The sequence below is a fragment of the Chiloscyllium punctatum genome, chromosome 12, assembly GCF_047496795.1.
Source record: "Chiloscyllium punctatum isolate Juve2018m chromosome 12, sChiPun1.3, whole genome shotgun sequence".
In the NCBI taxonomy this organism is placed as follows: domain Eukaryota; kingdom Metazoa; phylum Chordata; class Chondrichthyes; order Orectolobiformes; family Hemiscylliidae; genus Chiloscyllium; species Chiloscyllium punctatum.
The window spans coordinates 93,904,134-93,925,685 of NC_092750.1; positions in this window are offsets into that span (position 1 = coordinate 93,904,134).

Genomic DNA, 21,552 nt, shown 5'->3' on the forward strand with positions numbered 1-21,552 from the left:
TATGTGTGCGTCTGCTGGTATGGTATTTGCAGTGTCAGTTTAGACTCGATGGGCGGAATGGCCAGTTTACATACTGCAGGGCTTCAATAATTTCTATTTACATTTCCATGCTGGGCAACACTTGTGAGCAACCTACCTAAAAGTGCTGCCCTGATTTGACTTAGCAAAATGGTGCACTTTTTGTTTTTCTAAAATAACGTCTGCCTGCCACTTATCAGCCCTTCGGCCCATCTGATCAAAGTCCCATTATACTCTGAGATACCCATCTTCCCTGTCCACGACACCGTCAATTTTGATGTTCTTTGCAAACTCACCATCAATTCCTACTACATTCACATCGAAATCATTTATATAAATGGTAAAGTCCATTGGATCGATGTGCACGCCACTTGTCACAGGCTTCCAGTCCAAAGAATAACCTCTCTCACTTACCTTTGAACAATTACCCCCATCTCTCCATGGATGCCATGTGACCTAACCTTGCTAACCAGTTTATCATGAGGAAGGCCTGACTGAAGTCCATGTAGTCAACCTCCACTGCCACACCTATATCAATCTTCTTCATCACTTAATCAAAAATGTTGACTATCCCTAACAGTCCTTGCCTTTTAAAATGCATGTGAATCCCGCCCCTCAGTATCCCCTCCAACAACTGACCCAAAACTGATGTCAGGCTCACAAGTCCATAGTTTCCTGGATTTTCCTCAGCATCTTTCTTAAATAGTGGAACAATATTAGCCATCCTCCAGTCTTCCAGCACTTTACCTGGACTATCCATGATATAAATATCTCAGCAGTGCTGAACAATAACTTCCCTGGCCTCTCACAACGTTCTCGGGGACACTTGATCGGGTTCCAATGGTTTCTCTGCCTTTATTCTTTTTAGGGCTTCCATCTTCTAGGCTTCTGTAATGTGGACACTTTTCAAGACATCGCTGTTTATTTCCCCAAGTTCCCTAACTTTGATCTCCTTCTCCACAGTATAATACTGACGTATTATATCTATGTCCTGTGGTTCCACAAATCGAAGGCAGTTCTGCTCTTAAACCGGCCGTATTCTTTCCCCAGTTACTCTTTTGACCTTAACATATTTTCAGAATCTCTTTGGAATCTCTATTCCCATATTTGCCAAAGATACCTGATGTCCCCATTTTGCCACCCTGATCTCCCTCTTGAGTATTATCCTGCTGCCCTTTTACTCCACAATGGAACCTCTCGATCCCTGTTACCTATACCTTTCATATGCTTCCTTCAACTTCATGACAAGTGCCTTAATTTCGCTAGGTAAAAACAATGACTGCAGATGCTGGAAACCAGTTTCTGGATTAGGGGTGCTGGTAAAGCACAGCAATTCAGGCAGCATCCAAGGAGCAGTAAAATCAACGTTTTGGGCAAAAGCCCTTCATCAGGCAGAGTGCCTGAAGGGTGGAGAGATAAATGAGAGGAAGGTGGGTTGGGGAGAAAGCAGCATAGAGTACAAAAGGTGAGTGGGGGTGGGGATGAAGGTGATAGGTCAGGGAGGAGGGTGGAGTGGATAGGTGGAAAAGGAGATAGGCAGGTAGGACAAGTCATGGGGACAGTGCTGAGCTGGAAGTTTGGAACTGGGATAAGGAGGGGCTGGTGGAAATGAGGAAAGTGTTGAAGTCCACATTGATGCCCTGGTGTTGAAGTGTTCCAAGGCGGACGAAGAGGTGTCTGGTGGTGAGGGAGCAGCAGTGAAGGAGGCCCAGGACCTCCATGTCCTCGGCAGAGTGGGAGGGGGAGTTGAAATGTTGGGCCACAGGGCAGTGTGGTTAATTGGTGCGGGTGTCCCAGAGATGTTCCCTATAGCGCTCTGCTAGGAGGCGTTTAGTCTACCCAGTGTAGAGGATACCATATCCGCAGCAACGGATACAATAAATGATATTAGTTGATGTGCAGATAAAACTTTGATGGATGTGGAATGCTCTTTAAGGGCCTTGGATGGAGGTGAGGGAGGAGGTGTGGGCGCAGGTTTTGAGATTCCTGCGGTGGCGGGGGAAGGTGCCAGGACGGGAGGGTGGGTTGTAGGGGGCGTGGACCTTACCAGGTAGTCACGCAAGGAACGGTCTTTGCGGAAGGCAGAAAAGGGTGGGGAGGAAAATATATCCCTGATAGTTGGGTCCATTTGGAGTGGCAGAAATATCGGTGGATGATTTGGTTACGCGAAGGTTGGTAGGGTGGAAGGTGAGCACCATGGGGTTTCTGTCCTTTTTTCAATTGGAGGGGTGGGGTCTGAGGTCAGAAGTGCGGGATGTGGACAAGGTGCATTGGAGGGATCTTTAACCATGTGGGAAGGGAAATTGTGGTCTCTAAAGAATGAGGCCATCTGGTGTGTTCTGTGGTGGAACTGGTCTGCCTGGGAGCAGATACGGCAGAGACAGAGGAATTGGGAATATGGGATGGCATTTTTGCAGAAGGTAGGGTGGGAAGATGAGTAATCCAGATAGCTGTGGGAGTCAGTCTGTATATAAAAAATGTTGGTGTCAAGTTGGTCGTCATTAATGAAGATGGAGAAGTCCAGGAAGGGGAGGGAAGTGTCAGAGATAGTCCAGGTAAATTGCTCAATTGCTCAACCTCCTCGCGGGAGCACGAGGTGGCGTCAATGCAGTCATCAATGTAGCGGAGGTAGAGGTGGGGAGTAGTGTCGGTGTAATTATGGAAGATGGACTATTCTATGATGCCAATAAAGAGACAGGCATAGCTGGGGCCCATATGGGTGCCCATGGCTACCCCTTTGGTCTAGAGGAAGTAGGAGGATTCAAATGAGAAATTGTTAAGGGTGAGGACCAGTTAGGCCAAACGAATGAGAGTGTCAGTGGAAGGGTACAATTGGGGACGTCAGGAGTGGAAGAAACGAAGGGCTTGGAGGCCCTGGTCATGGCGGATGGAGGTGTGGAGGGACTGGATATCCATGGTGAAGATGAGACATTGGGTGCCGGGGAAACAGAAGTCTTGGAAAAAGTGGAAGGCATAGGTGGTGTCTTGGACGTATGTGGGGAGTTCCTGGACGAGGGGGGAAGGGTCAAGGTAGGTAGAAATGAGTTCTGTGGGGCAGGAGTATGCTGAGACAATGGGTCGGCCACGTGGTCATGCTCGTGGATCTTGAGAAGGAGGTAGAACTGGGCAGTGCGCAGTTCCCAGACTATGAGGTTGGAAGCTGTGGGTGGGAGATCTCTTGAGGTGATGAGGTTCTGTATGGTCTGGAAGATGATGGTTTGGTGATGAGGTCATGGTCGAGGGGGCGATAGGAAGAGGTGTCCTCGAGTTGGCGGCTGTGTAGAGGTCAGTGCGCCAGACTGCCACTGCGTCCCCTTTATCTGCTGGCTTTTTGGTGATATCGGGATTGGAGCAGAGGGAGTGGAGGGAAGCGCGTTGTTGGAGTGAGAGGTTGGAGTGGTGGAGGGGGGTAGAGGTTGAGGTGGTTAATGACCCGGTGGCAGTTGGAAATGAAAAGACCAGCACAGAGTGTCCAGATGGATGGAGTTCGTTGGAGGTGGGTGAAGGGGTCCTTGGAAAGTGGGCAGGAGTTCTGATTGTGAAAGTAAGCTCAGAGGCAGAGGCGGCAGAAGAAGTGTTCGACGTCACGGCGTGTTTTAAATTTATTGATGCGTGGGCTGTGGGGGATGAAGGTGAGTCCTTTGCTGAGGACTGATCGTTCGTCCTCAGTGAGGGTGAAGTCTGGAGGGATGGTGAAAATTTCGCTAGCCATGCAACATTTTCTACACCTACCTGCCTTGCTCTGCTCATGAACAGGAACATATTCTGTGATCTCATTTGTGAAGGCTTTCCACCTTCTTGTGCCAGAGCTTTCCACTAGCTTGTGCCAGAGACAAAAAATAAATCCTGCAGATGCTGGAATCCAAAATAGACAGGCAGGAGGTTGAAAGAACCCAACAATCCAGGCAACATGACGAGTTTCAGGAAATCGACCTTTTGGGTTTAACCTGTCATCAGGACTGGGGGATGGCGTGGAAAGAGCTGCAGATAAAGGTGTAGTGGGAGAAAGCTGATGAATTTGGGATAGATAAAAAGAGGTAGTTTTGTTTTGTTCATAACCACGCTTAGTCTACTGTGAAATCTCTTCAAAGGACGTCCATTTTGATGAAGTTCTGTGCCTCCCTCAGAACCCAGTGCTTCCCCCTCACTGTCACTACTCTCTGCCACCAAATGTACGCATCACTCCAATTGACAAACCAGGTCATACCCTCTACCTGTCTTCACCTATCCCCACTTCACCATCCTAACCATGTCTCCCCCTTTTTCGGCAGCTTTCCCCACACCCACCCCCAGTCCTGAAGAAGGATTGCTGTCTGGCCTGCTGTGTTCTTCCAGCCTTCTGCCTGTCTACCAGCTTCTTCCAAGCAGCTTTTCAAAGGGCTTATCTAAAACATTCAAAAGTAACCTTACTCCATTTAGAACTTTAACATCTACATCAAGACAATTTTTCTCATTAAGTGTTTTATAACTATTACTTACTGTATAACAGGCACAAGTAGCATAGTGACATCCTTCGGCCCCTGTGTAACAGGCTCAAGAAATAATGTCCTCCTCCTGTCCCTCTGTAACTGGCACGACGGTGCTAAATTGTCTCCTCCTATCCCTCTGTAACAGGTGCAATGGGGTTTTTAGATTAGATTAGATCACTTACAGTGTGGAAACCGGCCCTTCGGCCCAACAAGTCCACACTGAAGCACAACCGACCCATACCCCTACACCTAACACAATTTAGCATGGCCAATTCACCTAACCTGCACATCTCTGGACTGTGGGAGGAAACCGGAGCACCCGGAGGAAACTCACGCAGACACGGGGAGAACGTGCAAACTCCACACAGTCTGAGGTGGGAATTGAACCCAGGTCTCTGGCGCTGTGAGGCAGCAGTGCTAACCACTGTGCCACCGTGCCACCCAGTTGAATGGTCTCCTCCTGACTCTCCAGAACAGGCTCCAGAGGCCTAATGGTTTCCTCCTAGTTATCTGCAACAGGCTCAAGAGTCTAAATGGCCTCCTCCTGTCACACTGTAACAGGCTCAAGAGGCTGAGTGGCCTCCACCTATTCCTCTGTAACAAGCTTGAGAGGCTGAATGGCCTCCTCCTGTCCCTCTTTCACAGTCTGAGAGGCTGATTGGCTTCATACCATCCCCCTGTAACAGGCTCGAGAGGCTAAATGGCTTCCACCTGTCCACCTGTACCAAGGTCGAAAGGCTGAATAGCCTTCTCCTATCCCTCTGTAACAGGCTTGAGACGCTGAATGGCCTCCTCCTGTCCCTCTGCAATAGGCCCGATTGGGACAGAATCGTTTCATTCTGTTCCTGAGCAGCTGTATCAAACTTTTGAATGATGACTTAAGGTAATAGAAGGACGTGACAATAATGAACTAAAAACAACCTGAGGTTGTAGGATTACACAACCTCAAAGGGCAATAAATGCAGTCAACCTAGATATGGTCTCTAAAACATTCTCCACCTTATGCAGCTGGTCTGCTACTTTACCCCATCTCCTTGTATAAACAGTATGGAACATTATGCAATCATGTAGTGTTTTGGCACGACTCCGACATACAGGGAAAAAGATTTTAAAAGTTTGAAAAATGTATGGTCCATCACTAAGCAACCCTCATCCATTCTATCCATAATCAAGTAAATGCTCTGTTTTATTATGGTTTGAAAACTGACAAAAGGAAGATGTTAATGAAAACTGTTTGTTTGGTGACTGTGATTAATGTCAGTCTGCATGGATTCTAATTATCCCAGTGGTGGCTTTCCATATTTTAACGATAAAATGGCTCAGTTCAATGCGTTAAACAATAATACGGATGGAGCACCACCTGCAGCACTAACAGGGATCAGCAGTCCTGGAAGAGGGGGGGTTGGTGGAGATATCAGATTCTGAGCATTATAGACTTGAATGTTCCAAAAATGGACTGCAAATTATATTTGGATGCTTGCCACCTTTTTATGGTGGATGGTCATTACCACTTCAATCTTAAATGCACTTTTGATTATTCAATATTTTTATTATTCAATCCTTGTCATCGTTGCTGTCCTCGGTAAGTCTACCTGTTCATTCATTAATTCTATAAACCATGTTTGACTGTAATTATCTTCATTTCATTGACTTTACTCTCCTTTCTGTCATTGTTCCCGCTGAGACTCTGAATCAAGATATTTAATCTACAGACCAGTACTAACTGCATTATTAACTTGTCTATTCACTCTCTCCGTCGTTGCTTCTGGCACTGTCCCTCTTGTATCGATATGTTGACCTATCATGTTTCTACTGTGAACCACTGTTCATGGCAGCAATACCCTTATTCCTTAAAAACTGGGAGCAGGTAGTTAACCATCTTCTGTTCTGTTTGAAAACTCCATTTACCTCCCCCGACTTCATTCCATCCCTGGCCAATATCTAAGTCTGAAACAGATGAGTGACAACAGTAATGATCATGTTGGCCATGAGCTGTTTCCTGACACCATGCACTAATGATTTCTATTTGTATCTACTAATGACTTCAGAATATAATTCATTGGCTAATCCCATATGCTATTTGAACCTGGAGCTGTGAAATATATCTTATTGATCCCAAAAGTCTGTGGTGACTATACCAGTGTCAAAACTGAAGGAGCAAATCTGAGTCAATAATCCATGGTTCAGATCCGAACACTCAAAAATCTCATCCTGTGCACACTGACCTACACTGTTAATGTCTTTACTTTAACATTCTCAAGCACATGTTCACATCTGTCCATGAAACCTTCCTTAGTCTCCCTCTGTCCATTGTCCCAAACCTGCCAGTCCTTAATATTTAAACTGAGTTCCTTCATGAGCGTTCTCTCTCAGAAAATGATTTTCACATCTCTCACTACACCACACACACACACACACAGACACACACACGCACACGCACACACAGACACACACACGCATGCACACAAAAAAACCTCTTGCCTTGAGGTGATGCGTGGAGTTACAGAAACATAAAATTGTGGGAACCCTATTTACTGCCACTTGCGTCATGGACTGCAAATCTTCCCATGTTTGGCAGATATCTAGTGAAGGAGTGTATTCGTAAATGTTTACAATGCTCCCCATGTTGAGCAGAAAGTCCAGATTACTGTGCAAACGCACTAGCATAGTCTACACAACTCTCCATGCTGAGCTGTTAGCTTGTACTGGTATAAGGTGTCTGAGCTGGTTCTGTGGTGGGGGTGGGGGGGGGGGGGGATACAGAACTGGATATAATAAACACTTTCAACTCATCTAGCGATGCTTTTATTCATGTTCTCATTCTTGAGATTGGGCCCACCAACGTCTAAAACTCCAGTAAATCCCACTCCCCTGTGTTTTGTTTTCTCCCCAGGTTTCTACATCATATTCTCAGTTAATTGATTGTCTGTTTCTATCTTCCATGTGAATTTCCCGCTGTAATTTGCCCTGGCATTGGTTTTCAGCTCCATAGGAAATCGCGTGCTGGCATTGTGAAGTTCAGAAACAATGAAATGACGTGTGTAGGGCTGTTGTTCACTTCCTGTTTTGTCCCCTGTGGTGTTCCATGGACAGAGGTGTGTGTACTGAGCTCTTGTTCACATTCCCGTGTGTCACATGTGGACCTCCATTGACATGTGTATATGTGTGTGTGTGTCTGTGTGTCTTTGTGCGTGTGTGTGCACGCGCGCGCGTGTGGCTTTCCTTCATTTCTCGTGTGTCCCATGCAGTGCTCTTTGGTCGGGGTTGGGGTGTGAGCTGGCTGTCGTTCATTGTTCGGTGTGTCCTATGTGGTGCTCCATGTTGGATAGATGGGTTTCATCAGCTGTGACTCACGTCTCTGAAACATAGTCTGTGCCTGTCAACTGAATGCCTATGTTTTGCCATCTCAACTGAACGTCAGGTCAGTAAAACGAGGAAGTTCCTCAAGTGTTGTTATAAATGACCAGGTATCTAATTTGTACATGAGGGGCTTCCAACTGTCTCCTGGTACAGGCCGTAAGGGAGATTAAAATCTCACTTCGAAAAATGGTAAGAATTCACGTAGATGAACAGAAAGTGCAGCACTCTTGGCAAGTGAGTACATGTTGGTACATAACACAAGCTTCCAACAAATATTACATCCTGTGAGTGACATAAATTAGGAGAAGGGGACGTCCTACACTAGAAACCAAGAGTAGAGAACACTTGTAAGTGTTTAAACTACTCAAAAGTGGAGCCTAAGAGGGTGGAAAGGAGGTGAAAGGCCGCAGGTGATTATACTATGGTCAAATGGGACACGTAAAGTCACAGTGATCGTCGTTAAAGAAAGGTGCTGTGGGAATAGGTGTGCTAAATGAAGCTAAGCCAGTGGCATTAGTGAAAATAGTAATGGAAACCCCAAGAAGAGCAGAGAGGCTGCAGGAGAGTACGTAGCCTAGGCAGGAACTGGGTATGGAGTCAGTGCCTGATCGCTTTAAAGAATTCCCCTCTATGTGTAATCTTTATTCAAGAAGAACGGGGGAGAAGGGCAAGAAGTTATAACTTTGAGAAATGCAAGATTTAACCAGTCTCTAACAGTAAGAGATGAACGAATTTGCACTCTTTCTGACCTGTTACGTGAGAGAGTGTTAATTTGTGAGATAGGTGGACAGAAATTTCTCGTTCCCCTATGGAAGATCAGGATGTCGTGTCAACTAAAGACTAGGGAAGTAACTTTGGGAGTGATTTACAGAGTCTGAGGATATCAGTTTGTTCTTCTGAATGATTTAGAAGGGTCAAAGGTGGGAATGACACCACTTGTTGTGGAGAAGCCCAAGGAAACTAGGAAACTGAGGATTTTAAAGAAAAATATCCTGTTATTTTCCCAGACTCTGTAGTAACAAGATCCCACTGTCATAAGTTACAGCACGAAGCAAAAACTAAAGACAAAGATGAAGGAGTTGAGGTTCAGGTAACGACCACCCTGTTTGAAGAAAATCCTGAGCAGGCAGAAGTGTTTAGCCCTGAAAAGACGAATGGACTTGTGAAGGAAAGATAAGACAATAGAAGATACATATAGGCGCATACTGTGAAAGGGAGGCAGAGAATATTACTGAGGATTATTATCTGAAAGATAGAATGCTAAGATGGAAATGGAGAACACGACAGGCTAGTGCAGAGGAGAAATAGGCCGAAGTGCACCAGATTGTGTTGCTGGTAGCATACAGACAGGCTGTGTTACTGGTAACACATGAACTCCCTGTAAGAGGTCACCTAGGCATATGGAGAACTCAGCTTAAGGGACATATGCATTTCTATTGATTTGGAATGCACAAGGATGTGGTTACATTTCGGCGAACGTGTCATGCATGTCAAAAGTTGGGTTAGACAGAGGCTGTAATAAGACACATTTGTTGCCAATTTTCCATTTTAAGAAGCTTTCACGCGGTTTATAATTGATTGTGTAAGTCCCCTCACAAGAGAAAAAAAAGTGTGAAACAGTATATGTTAATCAAATGGATGTGTGAAGCAGGTTTACAGGGGCAACTCCATTAATGAGCATTCTGGCAAAAAGGGTGGTTGAGGCGTAAGTAGCTTTCTTCAGGCGGTATGGGCTATGCGAAGAGATTCAGTCAGATCAAGGGTCTAATTTTACTTCTGGGCTTTTTAAGGAAATCATGGATAGCTTAGGTATACAGCATTTTAAACCAAGCGCGTATCATCTTGAATCTATGGGAGCTTCAGAAATCTGGAATCAGACCATGAAGACCATTTTAAGATCATACTGTCAGGATTGCATGATTGATTGGGATAAAGGTATCCCATTGGTGTTAGTTGCCATTAGAGATATCCCAAACGAATCGAGTCATTTCACTTCTTTCGAGTAAATATTCGGACATGAAGTGAGACACTCTTTGAAATTAATGAAAAATTGACAGAGCAGAAGTCAGAGATCTCACAATTAAATTATGTATTCGAGGGGAGGGAGAGATTAAATTGTGAATGGTGGTGAGTTAACCAGCACCTTAAAAAGGACACAACATAGATTGAAGCGGGTGTCAGATAAAAACTCTGAGATTCTGACTTTTTCCCAGGGGTGACGTATTAGTATTTTTACTAGCGATAGGAGAACTCTTCAAATCAAGGTTTAGAGGTGCCTATCAGTTGTGAAACAGTTGCATTAGGTGAAATATCAGGTAAAGATGTCAGTTCGGAAAGAAATTGTATCGGGAATATCAGGTGAATATGTTGAAACCTTACTGTAATAGAGCTAAGGAACTGAAGGTACAAGTGTTAGTTACTACCCTGCAGAGTGCAGGATCAAATCCAGATGTTGTGGAATTTGAAGTGCCACAAAGTATGTTGAACAATGAGGAAGTTCTTGAGGATTGGCTTAGGTTAATAAACTACCTGTCTGAGGAGCAAAGAACGCAGTTGAAAGGTTTGTTACAGCAGTATAAGGACATATTGAAGAATCAGATGGGGAGGACTAATATTGTTGTACATGAAGTAGACGTAGGGAATGCTGTTCTGGGAAAATAATACCCCTATTGGCTGAATCCTTTTGAAGCCTGACAGGTCCAGAAGGCAATGTTCAATGAAGATATCATCGGGCCAAGTCAGAGCGAGTTGAGTTTGCCAATTCTCTTCGTTTCCAAACATGATGGGATTCAACGAATTTGTGAGGACTATCATTTTAAAAATGCCTTTTTAAAAACGGACTCATAGCCAGTATAGAGATTGGCGTACTGTACAGAATAATTTAGACAAGCCAGTTGCATCACTATGTTGGAATTACTGTGTGCTTGTTGGCAGGTATGTTTATCAGAGAAAGCGAAATAAATTTCAGTGTTTGTCACACCAAATTTGCTGCATCAATTAAAAATAATGCCATTGGAATGAAGTAGGCGCCCACCACATTCTGAAGACTTATGAACAGAGTTGTGGCTAGTTTAACAAACTATGCAGAATATTTGGACGATGTTGCCATCTTTAGTCAGTCTTGGAAAGATCACATGGCACAGATTTCATCAATGTTTTAATGATTACGAGAAGCAAAACTAGTAATAAACAAAACTAAATTTGTGAAAACTGAGGTGACATTCTCAGGACATGGAAGTTGGACTACAAGGAATGCAAAGTCGAAGGTCATCAAGGAACTTCTACAACCAACCTCGAAGAAAGACATGTTTTGATTTTTGGGACATTTGGGATTCTATCGGAATTTTGCTCCAAACTTGAGCAGCATAATGGCATCATTAACAGATTTGCTAAAGATGAACACAAAGTTTCAGCGGACAGAACAATGCCAGGAGGCATTTGACAATTTAAAAGCAGTACTAATTTTAGTTATAACAAACATTTTGAAACCATTCAAAGTTGCAATCGATGCTAGTGATGTAAGAGTTGGAGCTGTACTGTTCCAGGCAAGAAATGATAGAACTGAAATCAGCTACATTTCAAAGAAACTCAACACTCACCAGAAAAAATACTATACGACGAAAAAGAATTATTGTGTTTCATGCTCGTCATACAACATTTTGAAGTTTCTGTCACGAACAATGTGTTGGAGATAGTTGTGTACACGGATCACAATACACTAACTTGTTTGTGACAGAACGCTTTGAAGACAAGAATATGAGACTATTTCTTTGGAATCTTATGCTACAAATTTCTGATTTTAAAATCGTACTTGTCGTGGGTCATAAGAATGTAATAACAGATACATTATCGCGAATTTAACTGGTAACGTATAGCTGAGATTTTTAGATACCAATGTTATACGTGTGGGAGCAAGTTAATATGAACATAAAGTAAAATCCTATATTTGTCATGATAACGTGTTAAGAAATTTAATAAAAACAATGAAGCCATCTTGTCATTCTGATGATTAATATATTTCTTAAGGTGGAGGTAATATGAAATTGTAGGTGTGTGCGGTTCCATTAAGAGAGTTAAAAAGCTGGAATGTATGTCATATGACAGACTGGAAGCACAGAGTGCTTTGGCAGTGATACAAATAGCTGAGCTGATTTTATATCTCTACAACAAATCGAATAAAACGAATCAGTTAAATCTATGCCCCGAGGTACTAAAATCCAATCAAATTTGAATTTTACTGTGTAGGCAACACCAAATCAATTCGATGTTTTGGGGTATAAAAATCAGGAATTTTGAACAGTTAGCTGGAGAGGCAAAGAGCACCAATACCGACTGCCAGCAGACCTACTCTCTGAAAGTTACCTTTATCTATAGAAGACCGCAAAAAAGAAGACCAAGGAATGATTTGACAGTAGGCTGGTTGTGAAATTTGATATTTCTGTAAATCTTAATCGGGGGTTTCATCGGTTCTATATGTTGTTGAAGAATGAAAGGTAGAAACATCTATCAGAAAATGGTGGTTTATAGTTATAAAGAGTTGTTTCATGTTACTTTTTGGAGTTAAAAATAAATTCTTCATTTTTTTCTTCACTTTGAGGAATTTGAGGAGTTCTCTGTCACTCATACTTTAACAGATTATGAGGCGAGGTGAGCTTTTCTGTCTGTCTACACGAAATTAGCAGAATGGTTTACCTCCTGTCAGAGCACTAGCGTTTGAAAAGAGATTGGTGAAAAATGTTGGTCTCTAAAGGAATTTATGCTCTTTTTTCTTGTTTCCTCCTGTACAGACCTCCGAGGTCCATGCAGGTCAGTGAGGTCTGAAGCCAGAAGTCAATACTGGGAAAGGATGACCAGTTTATATAGATCCAATAAGTGGGAAGCTGCAACATTGAAAAGGCTCTGGATCTCCTTCTACACCAGTCACTGAAAACAATATTGCAGGAACAGATAGCAGTTAGGAAGCCAAACGATGTGTTGACCTTCATTTCAAAGGATTTGAGTACAGGAGTAACAGTGTCCCACTGCAGCTGTATGGGACTTTGTGAGACCACATCTCGAACATTGTGCAGTATTATGTGCAGTTTTGGTCTCCTTTCCTAGTAATGGTCAAACCTGAGTTTAAGCAATTGCAGCAAAGATTGCTGATTTCTGGGATGACAGTCTTGTTATGGGAGCAGAATTTGGGTTGACTGGGGTATTCCATGGGGTTGAGAAAATGAGTGGCAATCTCTGTGAAATGTACAAAACCCTGACAGGGTGACGCTGATTGGAAGCATGGAAGATAATTTTCCTGGTTAGGACTTTGAAAATGGAGGTGGGGGGGGGGGGGGGGGGGGTTGGGGGGGAGGGGACACACTATTAGGTACTGACAAGTCACTCTGCATTGAGAGGACAATAAATATCTGCACTCAGAGACTGGTGAACCTAGGGAATTCTGTCCCAAATAAGGCTGTGGAAGCCAAGGCACTAAAAACAAATAAGGATTTCAAGACACTAAATGTATGGGGAGAGAACACTATTATTATTTGGAAATAAAGGATCAGCCTTCATTATTAAAGTTGGGGAGAAAACTCATGGACCAAAGGCACCACTGCATTTCCTATTTTATCATATCCCAAGGTTAATAACATGAACGGATATAGGAGAAAGTGACGACTGCAGATGCTGGAGATCAGAGTTGATAGGTTTGGCGCTAGAAGGGCACAGTAGTTGAGGCAGTATCCAGCAATCAGGAGATGCAGGAGTTTTGGGCATAAACACTTCATCAGTCATGTGGGAGCTCTTCCCCACCCTCCATATTCCTGACGAAGGGCTTTAGCCAGAAATAACAACTCTCCTGCTTCTCGGTACTCCCTGACACCCTGTGCTTTTCCACCGCTATCCTTTTCAACAGTAAGGTATCTGCACATTGTGTGAAAAAAGTGCACTGAGGAGAACCACATGAACCACAATGTAGAACGCTCAATATGTTGAATGGCCTATTCTTTTCCGAAGTTTCTGTGCAGTGCGTGGGAAAGCTCTGTAAATGTTATCAAAAACATTCTGTAGATGTTAAAAAGGACGGATCTGCAGGGGCCACATGACTGTGTTTCCCATTCCTCTTTCTGATAACGGAACTATTCTGTTCGGTTTCATCCATTAAGACATCGGAACATCATGAAACAATTGAGTATCTTGCTTGGCCGTTTCAGAAGAGTTTATCACATGTCTATGTGTCTGGAGTCACTTTTAAGCCAGACCAGGAAAGCTCGGGAGACATGTTTCCTGAAAGTACATTGGGAAGAAAATTGGTGTTCACAATCAACACTGGTTTCAGGGTCAATATTATTGATACCAGATTTTAGATCTCGAGATTTTATTAATTGTTTCTAACTTCGACCAACTGACAAAACATTAGAATGATACAGTGACATTTCCACAACTGCACCATCTCCAGATGGGGATCTATCGGAAACTACAGTGAGCGGGTTGTTTCTGTGTTGCTGGACAGATCTGTCAAAAAGAACTCACGCCAATCTGACTATCCTGATTGGACTGAGGGAGTGGTAATTGGTCAGATTGTAGTTTTTCCCCTCTTGGGGGACTGGACACAGTTGAGTAATCTTCCACATTGTCAGGGAGATGTCAGAGTTGGAGCTGGAATTAAACAGCTTCTCCGGAGACACGGCTTGTAGTGCAGCACAAGTCTTCAGTCCTATTGCAAGAACGGTGTCAGGGCCCATTCAGGGACCTTTGTCATCACTACTGTGTTCAGCTTTTTCTTCCTTTTAGGTGCAGCAAATTGAACTGGTTGAAGACCGGAATCTTTGATTCTCTGGGCATCGTGAGGAAGGCGAGGTGGATAATCGACTGAACACTTCTGGATGAGGTTGGAGGAGATGGGACAACCTTCTTTTTACACTGATGATTATTGAGAATGGGGATATTTGTGAAGCTCACTCCTTCTGTGATTTGTTTAATTGACCATCACCACCGATGATTGGATTTGGCAAAATTGCAGATCTTCGATCTGATCTATTGGTATTGAGATCATTTCACCTTCTCCAACTGCTGTTTGGAATGTAGCTAGCCAAGTGTGGTAGCTTTAACTTGATATCATCAGGTTTAGGTACACATAGTTCTTACCCTGATATGTTTTAGACATTGAAGCAGACATCTGCTTGTTGGTAATTGTAGACTGATGGATTATCCTGGTAAAAAGTTCGTTTGCGGTTAAATTCAAGTCTGCTTATGCTGCTTCTGTAGTTCATTAAACCACATCAATGTCAGGAACACTCCATTCATAATTAGAGGAGCTCAATCATCGAAAAGCATCTTTGTTTAAAACCTGGAAATGAATTGAGGGCAACAAAGAATTGGTTATGAAAGAGTAGTTGCACAGTCATTGTTTCCTCGATTCAAACAATATGCAAACAGACATTTCAGCCAAACTCGTCTTTTTTGAGCAGGTTTTCTAAACTGAATTAGGCTTATTTGGCTGGGTTTGGCACATACCCTGTAAACATTTCTTATTCATGTCCCTGTCCAATTGTGGTTTACAAGTTGAAATGCTAATAAAAGTTGCAATAAAAGAGGCCCCATAATTTATTCCCCAGGTTCCTGTGATGATCTGTGATGCTCTTGAACACATTCTGGGTATTTATCTAGGTTTATGCACTTCAAGACCTCCAACACTTTTTCTTCTGTCGTGTGGCTTTGTTTCAAAACATCATTTTATTCCTCCAAGTTCCATCGAATCCATGTCTTTCTCCAATGAAAATACTGACTTGACTGATTTGTGTAGGTACTCACCCATTGAGCAGGAACAGGCTGTAAGGCAGTGGAGTGGCAGAGGTTGAGGAGTGTGAACACAGCATGGGCAAGCTCTTATGGTTTGTGTTGTTGAACGGTCAACTGTGTTTCTGTGTTTTCCCTTTTGCAGGGAGGGTAGTAATATTTTACTTATTAAATTTGTTTTCTTTATTTTTCCACATTGCACCAAGATTCTGTACCTTGGGGAGGAGCAGGACCTTGTACATAAGATTACGTCACATGTGGCAACTTGTAAACTTTTCATTGTCCTCATGTGAGTGCATGTGACAATAAACCTAATGAACCAAATTCATCCCCTCTGGGTCGACACATAGATGGCGCTTTTATTTTTAAGGGACCTTATTATCTCCCCAGTTACTCTTTTGTCTTTAATATACTGTAGGGTCTTTCCATTCTCCTTAATCTTATCAACCAACGCTATCTAATGCCCCATTTTTGCCCTCCTGATTTCCCTGGTAAGTGCAGTCCTACACCCTATACGCTCAAGGCACTTGATGCCATCTGCCTATAACTAACATAGACCCTCTGTCATTTTCCGTGTCTGGACCCTCAATATCCCCTGTCATGTCCTGAACCCTGCTCCTGCTAGTACTGCCGTTCACACTAACAGGGACATGCTGTCACTGAATTCTCGTTATCTCGCTTTTGAAAGGATCCCATTTGGCAGACGTCCCTTTACTTGTGAACAGCTTCTCTCACAATAATCTCTTGAAAGTTCCTGAAAAATACCATCACAATTGGCCTTCCACCAATTTATAGCATTAAATTATGGAAAAGGACTATCATTATCCAGAACTAATTTTAAACTAATAGAATTATGGTTACTGGACCAAAAGTGTTCTCACTCTTACAGCACAGTCACTTGCCCTGCCTTATTTCCCAAGAGAAAATAAAGGTGAGCCCAGGATCAGATCAGCCATGATCTTACTGAATGGCATGGCAGTTATGAGGGCCCAAATATCGACATACACCTGTATGCCTTTGATTGTGTGTGTGTGTGTGTGTGTGTGTGTGATTTAGTGCATTAATGTGTGCATCTCTGCATTTGCGTCTCTAAGCATTTTGGTTTCTGTTGTTTTGGGAGTGATCCAAATGTCCCTTCTCACTCTTTCACTGTCTCTCTGTCTGTCGCTCCCTCTTGGGTTTCAAATAATGTAATACCACACTCGCCTGGATGCCCCATGCCACAGCACAAGCAGCAGCTTTATTTGGAAAAGGCATCGAAGATAGTGACTCTCTCACACTAGAATTGAATTGGCTGTATTATCATGTGAACTCTAATGAGTGCAGTGAAAAGTTGGCAGTGTCTTCACTTCGGGGCCAATGTATGTACAAGTAATCCCGGTACAGATTCTTACGTATTTGGTGCAATCTTGAAAGAATAATAAATGGAAGTCCAGAATAAGAATAAAAAGGAAAAACAGAAATGTACTGAAATTACAGTTACTTGCACCCCAAATCGATACCAGCACGAAATCTCCAGACCACACTGGGCCCAGCCTCCAGATCGCATGGAGGCTAGATGCTAGACTGCACTGAGCCCAGTCTCCAGGCTGTACCGGGCACAGCCTACAGACCACATCATGCCCTGTCCCTAGGCCACACTGGCCCAGGCTTCAGACTGTCCAGGGCCCTGTCTCCAGACCGCATCATACCCAGTCTCCATACTGCACCGGGCCGTCTAAAGATCGCACCAGGCTCAGTATCCTAGTTTCCAAACCGTGCTGGGCAAATCTGCAGATTGCACAGGGCACAGTCTCCATACCAGCCCGGGCCAAGTCTCCAGACTGCACTGGGCTCAGTCTTTAGACTGCACTGGGCCCAGTATACAAACCACATTGGGCGCAGTCTCCAGTCTGCACTGGGCCCAGTCTCTCCAGGCTGCACCAGACCCAGTATCCAGGTCTCACTGGGCCCAGTCTCCAGCACGTGGCAGGCCCACTCTCCAGACTGCACGAGGCTCATTCCCCAGACCACACCGGGCCCAGTCTCGAGACCATACAACACCCAAGCACCTGACGGCATTGTGCTTTCAATCACGTGGCATTGCCTCCCCACCGGAGCCTCCCATCTTGGACTCACTTACTCCATTTCCATTGCTGTAACTTTAAAAAGTTAAACGTTTGGGATGGTGCAAAACAGAAAACAGAATAAAACAGAGACAAGGAAATCGCAGGCAGAGCAAAGGAGTTCTGCCTTCTTAATTCCGATTCTGCCACCATCTTTAGAACATCTAACGGCTGATTCCTTTTTCAAAGGATGACTTTGGAAACTCAGAACAGTTTTGACCAATTCCTTGCAATGGTTTACCAGAAAGAGGTAAACATACTCTTTGTTGGATGATATGCTGACAGTGGTCTTATTTCAGGATATTACAGTCCATTCTCAGTAGAATCTGGATAAGCACATCAAAAAATATTGAAAGATGGATAAAATGAAATAAAATTCATCTCAACCTCTTCCAAAGCGCTCGCACAGACTGGGTTGAATACAATTGTACTGCTGGGGTCTGCATAGCTTCAGGTGTTGGACATCTATCTAGTCCAGGTTTACAGATCAATGCACTGTTGTGATTAGCAAATCTCCCCGTGCTGTCTGGATATCTAGTCCGCGTTTATACATCAATGCACTGTTGTGGTGTGTATTGCTTCCTGTGCTGGACCAATACCTTGTCTTGGTTTATAGATCAAAGCACTGCTGTGGCTGGCATCGCTCCCCGTGCTGTACAGGTATCTAGTCCGGGTTTACAGAATAATGCACTGCTGTGGTCTGCGTAGCACCCTGCACTGGACATTCATCCAGTCCGTGTTTGCAGAGCAATCCACAGCTGTGGTCTGCACAGCTCTGCTTGCTGTACTGATATTTAGTCTGAGTTTTCAGATCAATGCAGTACTGTGGTCTGCACAATGTTCCACACTCGGCAGATTGTTGTATTGGACTGAGCAGATTTAATCTCCACCGTGGTCTGTGCTGAACAGATACCTCCTCTGGTTAATGGTTTCTGTGGTGGATTTAGACTTTGATATAACTAACTATTTCAGGTTATCTGGCACAGCTTTTATTTCTTGTTCTTGTGATTGGACCCTCCGTCTCTTGCTCCATTAATGTTGCAGTGTGACCATGCTCAGTATATCATGTTGGTGAATACCCACTGTCCTGACAGCAGCCAAACTGGCTTCATTCAGAATGTGTCAGCCATTCTCATCGTCTTCTGGTAACCACGTAGAAAGAAATGATGGTCTCTCGGCACTCTCTTGGCACACAGCTCAAAATATCCTCCCCCTCACCACTTCCCACTGCCACCCAAACACATCAAAATATTTCATGAGTAATGAGAGCAACGGCGCCATTGGGAACATCAAAGAGCAGTGGTTAGCACTGCTGCCTCACAGCGCCAGAAACCCGGGTTCAATTCCCGCCTCAGGCGACTGACTGTGCGGAGTTTGCACGTTCTCCCCGTGTCTGCGTGGGTTTCCTCCGGGTGCTCCGGTTTCCTCCCACAGTCCAAAGATGTGCAGGTCAGGTGAATTGGCCATGCTAAATTGCCTGTAGTGTTAGGTAAGGGGTAAATGTAGGGGCATGGGTGGGTTGCGCTTTGGCAGGTCAGTGTGGACTTGTTGGGCCAAAGGGCCTGTTTCCACACTGTAATCTAATCTAATCTAATCAGGGAGATCGAGCAACACGTGCCATGTCTGAATGGGTAGGGTGAACCCTCCATACAGACTGCATCACAAAGCCATAAATCTTTCTCTATTTATACATAGCCCTTTATTCTCGCTGAAAAATTCACAGGTTTGCAGTTACACATGTTATATTCCAGCAGCCAATTTGTTGTCCAGTGTTTATCCAATTAGAAAATCTCTACATCCGCTTGTAACTTCAGTTCTTACCTATCTTAGTCACAATGCATTTGTTGCATTTATTTCAAAAGTTTACGTTGGTTGAAAAAATTTGAGGCCCTAGCTCTTGTCACTATATCACTGCAGTTGTTAATTCGTGTTAAACTAACAAAGACTGATTTATCAATAATTTATCCCTGCTCTGAGCTCATTAACCTGTCCTCCAGATATTTCTGTGGAGCAGCTTTGAAAGGCTGAATGATCCCTTCCATTTCTTTTGCAACAGGTATGAAAAATCTACTCCAATTGCTGAGTAACAGGCACGAATGGTTGAATTACCTCATTCTAATCCTGTCAAAAACGCTTGATGAGATGAGCAGCCTGCTTCAGTAAAGGGGTAGTTGTGTATGGTGATGAATATTTTGGAAGCATCAGTGAACTGCTAACTTCTGAATTTATGGTGAAGGCAAGGTTATTAATGCTGCAACTGCTGATAGCCTGCATGCCTCATAGATGTCCAGTTTCCATTAGCTTGGTCCTTTAGACCAATGTCCTACTTCAGAGGAGGTCCCGCCACATAACACAGTTGGCAGTATATTCAATATGAGGCAGAGACTTTCCATTCGCCAAGACTGTGTGCTTGCTGTTCCGGCAGGTAATGTTAAGGACAGATCCATCTGTAAAAAGTAGATTAGTGAGATTATTTCACTTTTGTTGGTTCCCCCCTCACTTCCCACAGTGTGCCTGCTGTGTATTTGAGTCCTCTCCCTGTCCAGACATTCTTGTGCCTGTGAAGACACCCTTGGTGATGGACATTGAAGTCACACATCCAGACTATGTTCTCTGTCCTTGTCATTCGCAGTGCACCCTCCGATTTTTCAACATCGAGTGCAACTGAGTTATTACCGAGGGTTGATGTGGAAGGTAGTAGATGTACATCATCCAGTGATTTCCTTGACCATTTATGACCTGTTAGAATGATATTTACTTGGCTATGGAATCAATGTTGGGGAATTCCAGGTAACTGCTTTCCTGAAATATCCCAAGGTGCCCCCACTACTGGTGGGTCGGTCCTGGCAATGGGACAGGATAAACACAGGTTTTCTGATGGGGTTTCATGTAACATCACCTATCAGGCCTGATTCTGTGAGTATGACAGTGTGAGACTGTTTCCTGATCAGGTAAATATGAGGAACAAAGGTGAAGTTGGAGCAGGGAATAATGTGCTAAAAAGCTGCATGACTGTCACACTTTCTGAATGTGCGTTTTATTCTCGAAACTGCCTGCAGATTTCAGTGCATACATTGAGGGAAATGGATATGATTTAATGGCATGACAGAAACATGGCCACAGGGTGGCCTGTACTGGGAACTGAATATCCAGAACATTTTGCAGTTGGGAGTTTTATACAGAAATGAAAAGGGAGTGGAGGAGATGTTGGAATAATGGATGGCTTCGATCGTAAAACAGCATCTTTCATCAAAAGATCGTGATATTGTCTTAACGGTATTGCTTTTTTTGTTGGAAAGGGCTGGTTGCATTGAGTTGGGGAGATATTCCCAACGTGAGACTGCGTGGGTCTCACAAACTCAGTGGGCAGAAGGGCCTTTGTGATGTGACTCTTTATGACTCTATCACATTCTGAAGCCAACATTTTTCAGAACATTCCATAACCGAAATTCCCCGGAAAATTCCATACCCGACATTCTTTCTCCGGCATTCTCCGTAATATTCTGTATCCAATATTCTATACCCGACATTCCCCAGAACATTCTGTGCCCAACTTTCTATAACTGGCATTGCTTGGAACATTCTATACCCAAAGTTCTATGTCTGACATTCTCTGAAACATTCTATAAATAACATTCCCCACATAATTCTATAACCTACATTCCCCGAAAAGTTCTATCCTTGACATTGCTTATGAATGGCCGGACGTCAATTAATTGAGAGAAAGATACGTTCCAGGGAAAAGGAGACACTGTTCCAAAGTCCAGTCAGGCAGTTAAATGGGTGAATATGATTTCCCTACTTTTACATTTCTTCAAAGCAGA